This window comes from Sorex araneus, chromosome 9, assembly GCF_027595985.1.
Source record: "Sorex araneus isolate mSorAra2 chromosome 9, mSorAra2.pri, whole genome shotgun sequence".
NCBI classification, from domain to species: Eukaryota; Metazoa; Chordata; class Mammalia; order Eulipotyphla; family Soricidae; genus Sorex; species Sorex araneus.
The window spans coordinates 12,790,940-12,803,170 of NC_073310.1; the positions used below are offsets into that span (position 1 = coordinate 12,790,940).

Consider the following 12,231-nt stretch of genomic DNA (forward strand, 5'->3'; position numbering starts at 1 on the left):
CGCAAAGATGTCTCCGGTTGGCATAAGCTGCCACCGATGGACACAGCCTGGCACTGACGGGCCTCGAGCAGCAAGACTGGCGCGAGCTGCCACAGACTGGCACCTCCAGGCGTGCCACAAACCGGCACAGGACGTCACCAACAGCCCAGGCTAGCACCACCTGGTGTGGATGGCAGAGACTGGCAAAGGTGGGCACAGGGGCTCCGGAGCACAGACCTGTGCCCCCTTCACCCACGGACCCCAACCTGACAGCACCCGGGATTCCTGGGCGCCCCAGGGGGGGTCTGGAAACAGTAGTCCGGTCCCCTCCCCGTCACTCACTGCGGTGGCCGTAAGCAAGGCCCAGTCCCTGTCATTGGCGTTTCACAGACACTGGCTTTGGGAGCCCACCAGTATGCTCAGGGAGGACTCCTGGATCAGTGCTCGGCGGGGTCACTCCTGGCTGTGCTCAGGGGACCTGGGACCGAACTCAGGACTGAGGTGCCGAGGATCGAGCTCGGGTCTTGGCCCGCTGAGCTCGCGCACTTGGGCCCACGGCCCCGCTCGAGGCCTCACTGTCACGACCCCGAGCCACTCCCAGAAGGAGAGTGTCCCCGTCCCATCCATGCTCAGCTGCGGCTCCGCCTGGCCTGCCACATCCCCGCCCGCCCAGCGGCCACCAGCGTCGGTGACACGGAGCAGAACTGCTCCCACTTGCCAGGTAAGGAAACAGGCTCCAAGAGGCCGCCCAGGGGCCAACGGCCTTGAAGGCCTCTACCTGCTGCCCACCTTGGGCACCTTCCAACCACAGCACCACGTGTGTGAACTTGTGGGCACACACAAGGTCACACACATACATACACATGCATGCACACATGTACACACGCATGCACACACACATACACACATGCACACACACACACACACACCCCACTTGGTCTCTCCGAGGCCCAGAGCCAAGTCCTTCCACAAACACAGCCTGTCTCTGCGGTCGGAGAGCGAGTTCCTCCCTGTTCCAATTTGCCCCACAGGCTGTGATTACACATTCCAAACCCCGAGCCAGCCTCGGCCTCAGGAGGGTGCGGGCAGGGCAAGGCGGGTCCCCCAGGCCTCCCCTGTGTGTGCGTGTCTGCGCGCATGTGTGTGTGCATGTCTCTGTGTATGTGTGCACGTGTGTGTGTCTGTATGTGTGCACTTGTGCATGTATGTGTCTGTGTGTATGTGTGCGTGTATATGTGTCTGTATGTGTGCACGTGTGTGCATGTCTGTATGTGTGCACATGTGCATGTGTGTGTGTCTGTGTGTATGTGTCTGTATGTGTGCACATGTGTGCATGTCTGTATGTGTGCATGTGTGTGCAGATCTCTGTGTATGTGTGTGTTCGTGTACGTATGTGTGAATGCGCCCGCAGGGAGCCCAGCTCTGGCCAGCCAGCTCTCCCACTGCCCAGTCCCTCTGCCATGGGCGGCCACTAGGGACAGGCAGGAAGTGAGGACAAACACCCGCCACTGCGTGAGCCACAGCCCTAGTCACACACAGCCCGGACCCCCATCATCACACGCCTCACACCCTGGGCTGGGAGTGCAGGGAGCACGGCCTCCCGGGCCAGGGGCAGGAGCAGAGCTGTGCAGCTGGTCCGCAGGTATTTAGTGAGCTGCTACTGTGTGCCGGGCCGCAGGGGTGCGGAACAGAACTGGGAGAAGCCGGGAGACAGTGGCACAGAGCAGCAGGGCCGTACCGGGCTGGGCAGGGCCGGGACTCCTGAGCAGGGCGAAGGGAGCTAGAGACTGAGGGGGGTCCCCAAGTCTCCCTCTCTGCCCTAACACAGAGAAGAGGCTTTCTGGAAGCTGCCCTGGGGCTCCCCACGTCAGGCCGACCCAGAGCCCCTGCCATCCGCTGGGCCTCCTTGAGTAAGTCTCTCAACCTCTCTGGGCCTCCCTGTCCTCACCGACCCAGGAGGCGGGGGTCCTTGTGAGAAGTGAGTCAAGCCCCCAAGAAGCAGTGGGGGGGCTTCTCCTGGGGCGAGTGGGTGGGGGGCATGTGGAAGTATCCAGCTCCTCTGCCTGCCGCCGCGCAGGGGGTGGACCAGGGGCACATGCTCAGGGCCGCCCCTCGAGTGCTGAGCGTGTGACAGACGCGTGTGTCGAACCCAGCCTCCGATTCTGCGGCCGAGGAAAGTGGCTTAGGCTCGGGCAAAACTGGGCCGGGGCTGGAGCTATAGCGCAGCGGGGAGGGCGTTTGCCTTGCACGCGGCTGACCCGGGTTCGATTCCCAGCATCCCATAGGGTCCCCTGAGCACCGCCAGGAGGAATTCCTGAGTGCAGGGCCAGGAGTAACCCCTGTGCATCATCGAGTGTGACCCAAAAGGGAAAGAAAGAAAGAAAGAAAGAAAGAAAGAAAGAAAGAAAGAAAGAAAGAAAGAAAGAAAGAAAGAAAGAAAGAAAGAAAGAAAGAAAGAAAGAAAGAAAGAAAGAAAGAAAGAAAGAAAGAAAGAAAGAAAGAAAGAAAGAAAGAAAGAAAGAAAGAAAGAAAGAAAGAAAGAAAGAAAGAAAGAAAGAAAGAAAGAAAGAGAGAGAGACTGTCCGTCCCGGCCAGGGTGTGCCCGAGTCCCGTTCTGGCCCTGCCCGGGGCCCCAGCTCCAGAGAGAGACTGGTCTTCCCGCCCGGCCTGTGCATCGCGGGGTCCGGGCCATCGACGCACACTGGGACCTCGACCCTCAGGCCTGGGACACAGATGGCAGGAAGCCGTGCAGGTGCCTCGGGAACGGAGGGCGTTTGGGGTGGGCAGGGGCGGGAGATGGCAGGGGCGGGGACAGCAGGAAGGGGGCGGGGACAGCGACAGCAGGAAGGGGCGGGGACATCAGGAAGGGGGCGGGGATAGCAGGAAGGGGCGGGGACATCAGGAAGGGGGCGGGGATAGCAGGAAGGGGCGGGGACAGCAGGAAGGGGCGGGGCCCAAGGCGGGCTGGAGGCAGGCTCAGGGACCCCAGGACGCCCCAGTACCTTCTTCCTTCCTGCCCCATCCTGGGGCTCCCGGGCATAAACACTGCGGGCGCTGTCCCTCCAGATCATTCCGGGGGTGGGTAGGGAAGGGACTACGAGGGTGAGGACCTGGAGGTCAAAGGCCAGCGTGACCCTCTCTGGCTGCCCACCTTCCCAGGGAGGAAACTGCAGGCTCAGAGAGGGGCAGTGATGTGGCGAGGGCTGCCCAGCAGTCAGAGGAGCGGACGGACCACACTGGACGGAACCCCGGACCCCGCAGAACCCGCAGAAAGAACCCCGGGTCCCGGGTCCTGAACGGAGCTGTCCCAGGAGCAGGCTCCAGAGGGGAGGGCGGGGAGGGAGAGGGCGAGGAGAGCGTCCACTCCTCCACCAGTGCTCCTGGGCCAGTCACTGCCCTCCCGGAACCTCGAGCCCTGAAACTGTGACTGATCGCAGCCCCGCGGGGGACGCCTGCTGGTCACGTGGGAAAGAGCGTCCAGCCGGAGCCCAGCCGGGCCAAGAGGAAGGGCAGCGTGGCCCGACTCCGCTACTTGGTTATTCGAGAGCCCAGCAGGGCGAAGAGGGCGCTCGGAGCCGGGAGGGGACGCTGGCAGCCACCACCCGGCGTCCCCGCCAGGAGCCGCCGGCCGGGAGCTCAGCCCCTTGGCCGGGCAGAGCCTGCGGCCAGCCAGGCTGCCCCGGCCCCCGGCCCCCGGCCCCCGGCCGCCGCGAGCCCCGCTGGGCACCTTCCCCAGCCCGCCCGTATTTACCTTGCAGGGCTCAGCCCAGCCCGCTTCCTGTTTGCCGCACAGTGGACGCCTGTCCAGACAGACAGAGACTCAGTGTCCTGCGGGCCCCCCCCCCAAAGTCAGGAGGGGCCGCCCCTATGCTCACAGCAGCCAGGCGGGGCAGGGCTGGGGTGACTCACTGGGCGCCTTAGAAAGCACGGCCAGTGTGGCCACAGCGGATGGGGCAGCCCTCTGCAGGGTGGACGGGCTGGGCAGTGCGCAGTGGTGACCCCCACCCCACAGCTCTGCAGGGGGCCCAGCCAGGGGGCGCCACCAGGAGGCTGTGTGGCCTGTGGTTTGGGAGTCTCCACCCGGCACCCTGGGGGCCCCCAGGGAGGGCTGGCTCCAGGGCGGGGCAAGCCCAGAAGCTTCCACCTACAGAGACCCTGGGGGGTGGGGGGTGACGGCTGAAGGCTACAGGGTCCCTTTCAAGGGGATGGAATGTTCTGGACCAAGATGATGGAGATTCCGAACACACACTTGCTTCTGGATTTGGGGCTCTGGGCTCACACCCAGAGATGCTCGGTGCTTCTTCCTGGCTCCGAGCTCAGGAATTGCTCAGGGGACCCTCTGGGATCCCGGGGAAGGGGCCTGGGTCGGCCGCACACAAGGCCAGCGCCTCCCCTGCTGTCCCGTCACCCCCGCCCCTAAGGACACTTTTTCAGCAAAAGCACTGAGGAGACTGGGGAGAGAGTGGAGGGGTTACGGTCAGGCCCGGCCGCACCCTGCCCTGGTTTGAGCACTGCTCGGGGAGTCCAGGAGGCCCGGATGCAGCAGAGCCAAGCAGCACAGCCCCATGACTGCCTGGCCGGTCAAGAATGCCGGGACGTGGCCCGAGGACCCCATGAGGACCTCCTGGGAGAAGCCCCCTCAAAAATCAAAGTTCTCTGGAGTCAGGGAGAGACTCAAAGGGCTAGTGCATGCCTGGCACGTCCAGGGCCCAGGCTGGTCCCTAAGGAGCCCCCGGGAAGCACTGAAATGCACAGGGAGCTGAACTGTGCCCAAGGAGTAACCCCTGAACCCCACCGAGTCTCTCAAGGCCCGCCGGGAGTGACCCCTGAGCACAGAGCCAGGAGTCCACCCTGAGCACAGAGCTAGGAGTAAGCCCGGAGAACCACCGGGTGTGGCCCCCAAGCCCACAAATATTTTAATTTTTATTTAATATTTAATCACTGTCACTGTCGTCCCACTGCTCATCGATTTGCTCGAGTAGTCTTGGGCATATCGAATACACCCCGAGTAGCTTGATTTCATTAAAAGTTGATTTGAGTATTTTCTATTCAATATATATATATATATATATATATATATTTTGCTTTTTGGGTCACACCTGGCGATGCACAGGGGCACTGGGGTTACTCCTGGCTCATGCACTCAGGAATCACTCCTGGCGGTGCTCAGGGGACCATATGGGATGCTGGGAATCGAACCTGCATTGACCGCATGCAAGGCAAACGCCCTACCGGCTGTGCTATCGCTCCAGGCCCCTTTTCTATTCAATATTTAAATATTTTTATTTATTTATTTATTTGCATGGATGGAGTGATAGCATAGTGGATAGGGTGTTTGCCTTGCACGCAGCTGACCCGGGTTCGATTCCTCCACCCCTCTCAGAGAGCCCGGCAAGCTACCAAGAGTATCCCGCCCGCACGGCAGAGCCTGAAAAGCTACCCGTGGCATGTTCGATATGCCAGAAACAGTAACAACAAGTCTCAGAATGGAGATGTTACTGGTGCCCGCTTGAGCAAATCAAGCAAAACAACGGGATGACAGTGATACAGTGCTATTTATTTATTTATTTATTTTGCTTTTGGGGTCATCACACTCAGCAACGCTCAGGGGTTACTCCTGGCTCTGCACTCAGGAATCACTCCTGACGGTGCTCAGGGATTGAATCTGGGTCGGCCGCATGCAAAGCAAACGCCCTCCCCGCTGCACTGTCACTCCAGCCCCAATATTTTTGTTTTAATAAAAGATAAAAATCCTGACAGGGCTTCTACGCAGTGCTCAGGACCCCGAGACCCTCCCCATGATTCTCAGCCCGCCAGGCGGATGGTCCAACAGCAGGACCCACCGGTGAGGCGCCAGGAAATGTGCCAGGACATCCCGGAGATTACGGGGCCACACCCGGCAGTGCTCAGGGACCGCAGGGCGCTGGGGCGTCAACCTGGGCCGGCTGCAGGTACGGCACGTGGCTGAACCCCACACTCTCTGTCCAGCCGCCCAAAGAATTTTTTTTTCTTTTTGGGTCACACCCAGCAATGCACAGGGGTCACTCCTGGCTCATGCACTCAGGAATCATCCCTGGCAGTGCTCAGGGGACCATATGGGATGCTGGGATTCGAACCCGGGTCGGCCGCGTGCAAGGCAAACACCCTACCCGCTGTGCTATCACTCCAGCCCCCGCCCAAAGAATTTTTAAAATAGGAGACTGTTTTTTTTTTTGCTTTTTGGGTCACACCTGGCGATGTACAGGGGTCATTCCTGGCTCATGCACTCAGGAATTACTCCTGGCAGTGCTCAGGGGACCACATGGGATGCTGGGAATCGAACCCGCGTCGGCTGTGTGCAAGGCAAACGCCCTACCCGCTGTACTATCGCTCCAGCCCCCCCCTTTTTTTTTAATAAAAATGCTTGGGTTTTCCTGATCGGGTACCACGAGGCAGGGGTGAAGAATCGGCCGTGATCCCTCGGCGCCTGGGGCTGGCACACAGGCCCCTTCTGTATCGGGGAGGGGGGCGGCGCCCTGGGACCCAGGCTCTGTTCTGGCCCCCAGACCTCACCAGAGGTGTCAGGACAGGCTCTGCCCCCTTCCCCGGGGGAGGGGGAGACTGAGGCAGGAAGCGACAGGCCACCGCCCACACACGCACCCCTTCACCCACTGCCGCGTGCCAAGGTAGGGGGGAAACACAGACGCCTGGCAGAAGAGAGGGGGCGCGCGGCCAAGAAGGGCGGCCCAGGCAGCGGAAAACCTGTCTGAGGGCCTCGCTCAGCCCACCCCGGGCCCCCGTAAGGCTCCCCATCAGGATGAGGGCTGGCCACGGGCCCCCTGGCGCCTTCCGGCTGTCTGACTCCAGGGAACGGCTGCTTCGGCCATGAGACATCCCAGTCTCCAATCCTGGGCGAAGCAGGTGCCCGTGACGGCGTCTTGTGCTCACTGCGGCGAGCCCATTTCACAGAGGTGCAAACGGAGGCTCGAGAGCACTAGAGACACAGCCGAGATAAACATCCCAAGGGAAGGGACCGTGGCTGGGATCCTGGGCGCAAAGGTCCGACTCGGGGCCTTGCGCTGGGCCTCCTGCGGCCCCCACGCGCCCAGCCGCAGTCTGTCGGGGGGCGGGCGCGTGGACGGTGCTCGAGCCACACGGCCCCGTGACCGAATGGGTGAATGAACGCTGGACGCAGCGAGGAGAGACACGAAAGGGCCCAGCAGGAGGGCGCCGCAGCGTTTCTATCCCCGCTAGGGACCCCCGAGCACAGAGCCAGGAGCCAGCCCAGAGCACTGCGGGGCCGGGCCCAACAAATACCCGCACCCCAATCCGTCCAAAAAAGACCCCGCAGGGCCCTCTCCACAAGGGAGCCGCTGCCCCGCCCCGCACAGTGTCCTCGAGCACCTCCCTTCTGCCAGGTCGCCACAGGGGCCCCACCGTCCCGGGGGCGACAGCTGCCACGAGGAAACTGAGGCACAGAAAAGCCGGACCCTGGGGCCGGAGCGATAGCACAGCGGGTAGGGCGTTTGCTTTGCACGCGGCCGACCCGGGTTCGATCCCCGGCATCCCATATGGTCCCCCAAACATTGCCAGGAGTAATTCCTGAGTGCAAAGCCAGGACTAACCCCTGTGCATCGCCGGGTGTGACCCAAAAAGCAAAAAAAGAAAAAGAAAGAAAGAAAAGAAAAGCCGGACCCTTACGCAGCCTCAGGGCCAAAGGGGGAGCGGGCTGTGCCTTCCCCAGACCACGGCCCGGGCCATGTCCCTTCCTCCCTCACTGACGCCTCCCATCACTCTATCTTCATTCATTAGTTCCATTCATTACTTCCTCCTTCATTCACTAGTTCCATTGCGCCTTCCTCCTTCATGCATTAGTTCCATTGCTCCTTCCTTTCTCATTCATTCGTTCCCTTGCTTCTTCCTTCCTTCCTTCCTTCCTTCCTTCCTTCCTTCCTTCCTTCCTCCCTCCCTCCCTCCCTCCCTCCCTCCCTCCCTTCCTTCCTTCCTTCCTTCCTCTTTCACTCGGCCCACCACAAGTCCCCACACCCCACGCCTTCCCGATCCAGCTCGGCCAAGATACTAACCAGGTGTCCCTAGAGAAACCCCTCCCTCTCTCTGTGCCTCAGTTTCCCCAAGCCCAGGCCCAGGCCAGCCAGAGGGAGCCAGGCCGCCGGCTGGGCCCTTCCTGCTCGGCCTGCCCTGAACTCCCCTGGACCTGCCCTGGAAGGGGACGCCCTCAAGGAGCTGCCACAGAAGCGGTCAGCCCCGCTGGTCAGCCAGGTGGAACCCAGCCCTCCCCACCCACAGGGGAAAGACGGCGCCCGGGGCCTCTGAGGTGTCTGTGTGTGTGGGGTCGGGCAGGCCGGGAGGAGCGCTGTCCCCACCCCAAGAAAAACAAGAGCTTTCTGTCCAGTCAATGGCCAGCCTGTGTCCCCTCTCTCTGTGGCCCTGCCCAGCCTCTGACCTCACCGGGGGCAGCCCTCAATGGCCCGTGGACAGATTCCTGGGCCTGACAAGGAAAGGCACGGGGGTGGGGCGGACACGGCCCGCCGTGGCCAGGGGTCAGGGGAGAAACAGGAAACCGGGCACAGAGCCACAGCACTGTTAGGGCACTCGCCTGGCACAAGGCTGGCCCCACATCTGATCCCTGGAACCCCATATAATCCCTCGAACCCTGTCAGGGGCCAGCCAGGAGTAAGCCCCGAGCACTCCCCCACCCCCCCTAAAAAAGGAAGCCAATGCTCGGGAACGGGCTCACGGGAGCAAGGAAGTCCAAAGAGAAAGTGAGAGCGTCCCCGCTCCTTCCTGGCTGCCCGGGCGTCAGCTCACGGGACCCGAAGGGCCCGCGGTGTGGGGTGAGTCCAGGCTGGGTCAGAAACGGTGGCCCCGGTGACCTGAGCGGGCCCCTCCAGCTGGCACAGCTCTGAGTTCCAGCAGACCCCAGGCGGTAGGGCCAGGAGCAGAGAGAGGGGGGCCCCTCCCGCGGCCACACAGCTGCGGGAGGTGGAGCTGGGGGTCTGGTCGGACCCTGGGGTGGTGAGCCCCGGGGTCTGTGCAGGGAGAGAGCCGAGCCGGGGACTGAAGGGGACACGGTCATCACTCGGGACTGGCTTCCTCCAGGCAGCTGGGAGTCCCTGGGGAAATCCCTCCCCTCTCTCTGTGCCTCAGTTTCCTCGTCTGCAGCCCGGGACTCAGCTCACCTGCTCTGGCCCATCTAGTGGTGACGAGGCGGTGACACCACTGAAAAGAACCACAAGTGGGGCCGGGACAAGGGCACAGTGGGTAGGGGGTTTGCCTTGCATGCAGCTGACCTGGGTTCGATCCCCGGCATCCCACAGGGTCCCCTGAACATGGCCAGGAGTAATTCCTGAGTGCAGAGCCAGGAGTAACCCTGAGCATTGCTGGGACCTGCTGGTTGGATGCTTGGCCTCGTGGTCCAGTGCTCTGGGCCACCAAGGTCACAAGACATAAGGGGGTGGGGGACTGTGGCAGCAAGGACGGAACTCAGAGCTTCACACGTGCTTAGACCCCAGCTAAGCACGCGAGGACAACCACATCCTCGCTGCTAAGCCTCGAGACGGGGAAGCAGGAACCGCACACAGCTCCCGGCATGAAGTCCGTGCCCGGAAGCACTGGGTGCCCGGGGAGGCATCGCCCCTGTCCAAACGCCGGTCTCGCTCCGTCTCTGCTACCGTCCGCCCCGGTCCCCAAGGGATAAGGGAGGGGGATGCACGGCGTAGGATGAAGCTGGAGCTCCGGCTAGCAAGCCCTGAGCCTTGGACTGTCTCCGCAGTGGCCACCGGGCTCCCCTGGGCAGAGCAGGGAACGGATGACCCCTGGGCACGCTCCGCTGCCACCCTGGCGCGGCCGGGCGGAACCCAGAGTTCCACTCGGCGGGACCCAAGCATCTCAAGAGACTCGGATTAATCTTTAACCGGTGACCGCGGGCCCAGGGCCGGCGATGCACAGCATTCCAGCCGCGGCAGGCATGCCGCGTTCTCGGGGCCTCCCCGCCCCTCTGGGTGGCAAGAGGCACCGTGCCCGAGTTCCGGGGAGGAGCCCCGGAGTGGCCCACCCCACCCCATCCCCAGAAACAAATGGGGGAAACTGAGGCAGGCAGCAAGTCGGGGGTATGGAGAGGCATTGAGCGTAGACGCAACTGGTGACTTTCAGGTCCTGAAGATTCCCCCCCCCCACCGTGGATGTAAATGTTGTTACTGTTACTTTAACTGACTATAGTTCCCGGTGTAACTGACTTTGATACTGTTTCCGTTGACTAAGTTAATTGACTAAGAAATATACATTTCTTCTGTGAGTGAAATGCCTCCGACTGGCAAGTAAAACTGCAACATTGTTGCAATACTCCCCGTTTCTCTCCCTCTGATCCCCCACTGCAGTGGCCACTGAACACAGGGTACCCCCTGCACCCCATGAGCACTCCCCTGGCCTGGAGACCCACACTCTGCCCAGCACCCAACTCTGAAGACAGACCCCACCCACCACTCACCCCCGCAAGGACTCTAAGGCTGGGGGTCTATCCAGGCTCCTCCCCTGGCACCCCACTGGCCTGAGGGGTATCTTTCTAGAGGGTTCCAGTGCTTCCCAGATCCAGCACTCTGCCCTCTGCCGCCACACACAGACTCTCTCTCTCTCTCTCTCTCTCTCTCTCTCTCTCTCTCTCTCTCTCTCTCTCTCTCTCTCTCTCTCTCTCCCCCGGCCAGGTCCCAGCAAGTCTAACACCTCCCCGGGTGCCCAGGAGACAGGCTGGCCCGGGGGGTGCAGGCTTCCCACCCATGAGCCACCCCAGCTAAGCTGGGCCCTGAAGTGCCTCAGGGACACCCACCAGGGCTGGCTTGGGGGCTTGAAGGGGGTGGGAAAGGGGATGGGGCTGAGACTGGCTCCCCCCCCTCGCTCAAACCCTTTTCCCTAGGGGACCGTAAACTCCGTTTCAGACTGACTCCACCCTAGACTGACGAAACCTGTTCCTGAAGGGCCCGTTCTGTGGCATGGCGGGGGGGGGGGGGGTGCTGGGTCCCCTCCAATTTACCCGTCAAAGGCGGGAAGGGAGGAGTGCCCGGCCCTGCCCGTTCCCACTGTCACAGAATGGGGCTGAGGGGCGTGTCATTACCCGAAGTCACTGCCCGCGGCCAAACACTAGCAGTTACCATTCACCTCGGCCAGTCACCATGATTCAGTCAAAAATCAGTTACGCACTGGGACCCGTTACCGGCACTCCCGACCCCCCACCCCCCCCCCCAGCACTACGGGTGCTGCCTTCGCGCACCCCCACTTTACAGAGGGGCCGCCCCTCAGACACCCAAGGCACTAGCCTGAAGTCACCCATGGTGGTGGGGTGCGAGCGGATCCCGGCCTGCACCTAGCACTGCACTGCCTGCAGACCACCCTAGCGGACCCCCAGGAAGAGCGAGCCTCTCACCCGCCCCCGCCACAGACCCCCTGACCTCCCTGGGTCCCACCACTGCGCTGGGGCTGCCCACTGGCGTTTGGGCTTTCCAGGAGCACCCCGAATCCCAGGCAGAACCCCTGGCTCTAGAGGGGACCCCCCCTCCCGGCCACCCCGCCCCGCCGGGGCCCGGCTCTGGGCCAGACCCAAGTGGGTTCAAACTCCACCTGGTCCCCGGGCCCCAGTTCACCAGGGCAGAGGGGGGGGTCAGGAGCGGGGGGCCCGGCCAGGGTCAGCACCCACGGGGAAGTGGGTGACCGGGGCTCTGAGACCTCGGGGGTCTCCCCTCCCCCAGTGAAGGAGAATGCAGGATCTGGATCCCCCTCCTCTCTCCCCATCTCTGCCTGTGTCTCTGTCTCTGTCTCTCCGCCTCTGCCTGTCTCTGTCTCTGTCTCTCTCCTCTTTTTGTCTCTGTCTCTGTCTCTCACTCAGTAACTAAGAAGGACCAGCGACCGTTCCGTCCAGCCCGTCCGGCCTCGCGGGGGGCACCCCGGGCTCCCCCTCTCCCCGCCCACGCCCCCTCTCCCCCCTCTCAGGTCCGGCTCGGGACCCGCCGCCTCGGGCCCGGCCTGGGGCCCATTTCGCGGACGCGGCGGCCGAAGCCCCAGGCGGGGCCGGTCCCAGGACACTCGGGGCGCGGGCGGGGACCCCGGACAGGCCCACGGGGACCCCCGCGCCCGCGGACAGGCCCGCCCGCCGCCCCCCCACCGCTCCGCTCACTCACCTCCGGGCGCCGCGGCGGCGCTTCCTCGGTCCCGGCGGCGCCCGCCGCGTCCGTCCACCCGCCGCCTGGGGTCGGCGCCGCCCGC

The 12,231-nt window shown here is 62.9% G+C and overlaps 1 protein-coding gene across 1 annotated transcript in view; it reads right to left on the reverse strand.

Moving 5' to 3' along the window:
- The window catches only part of TRPV4 (transient receptor potential cation channel subfamily V member 4), a 37,151-nt gene extending 24,920 nt beyond the window's left edge, over window positions 1–12,231 (reverse strand). Inside the window, exon 1 of the mRNA XM_055147077.1 lies at window positions 12,147–12,231. The gene's annotated coding sequence lies outside the window, so the exon portion shown is untranslated. The remainder of the gene's footprint in view (window positions 1–12,146) is intronic.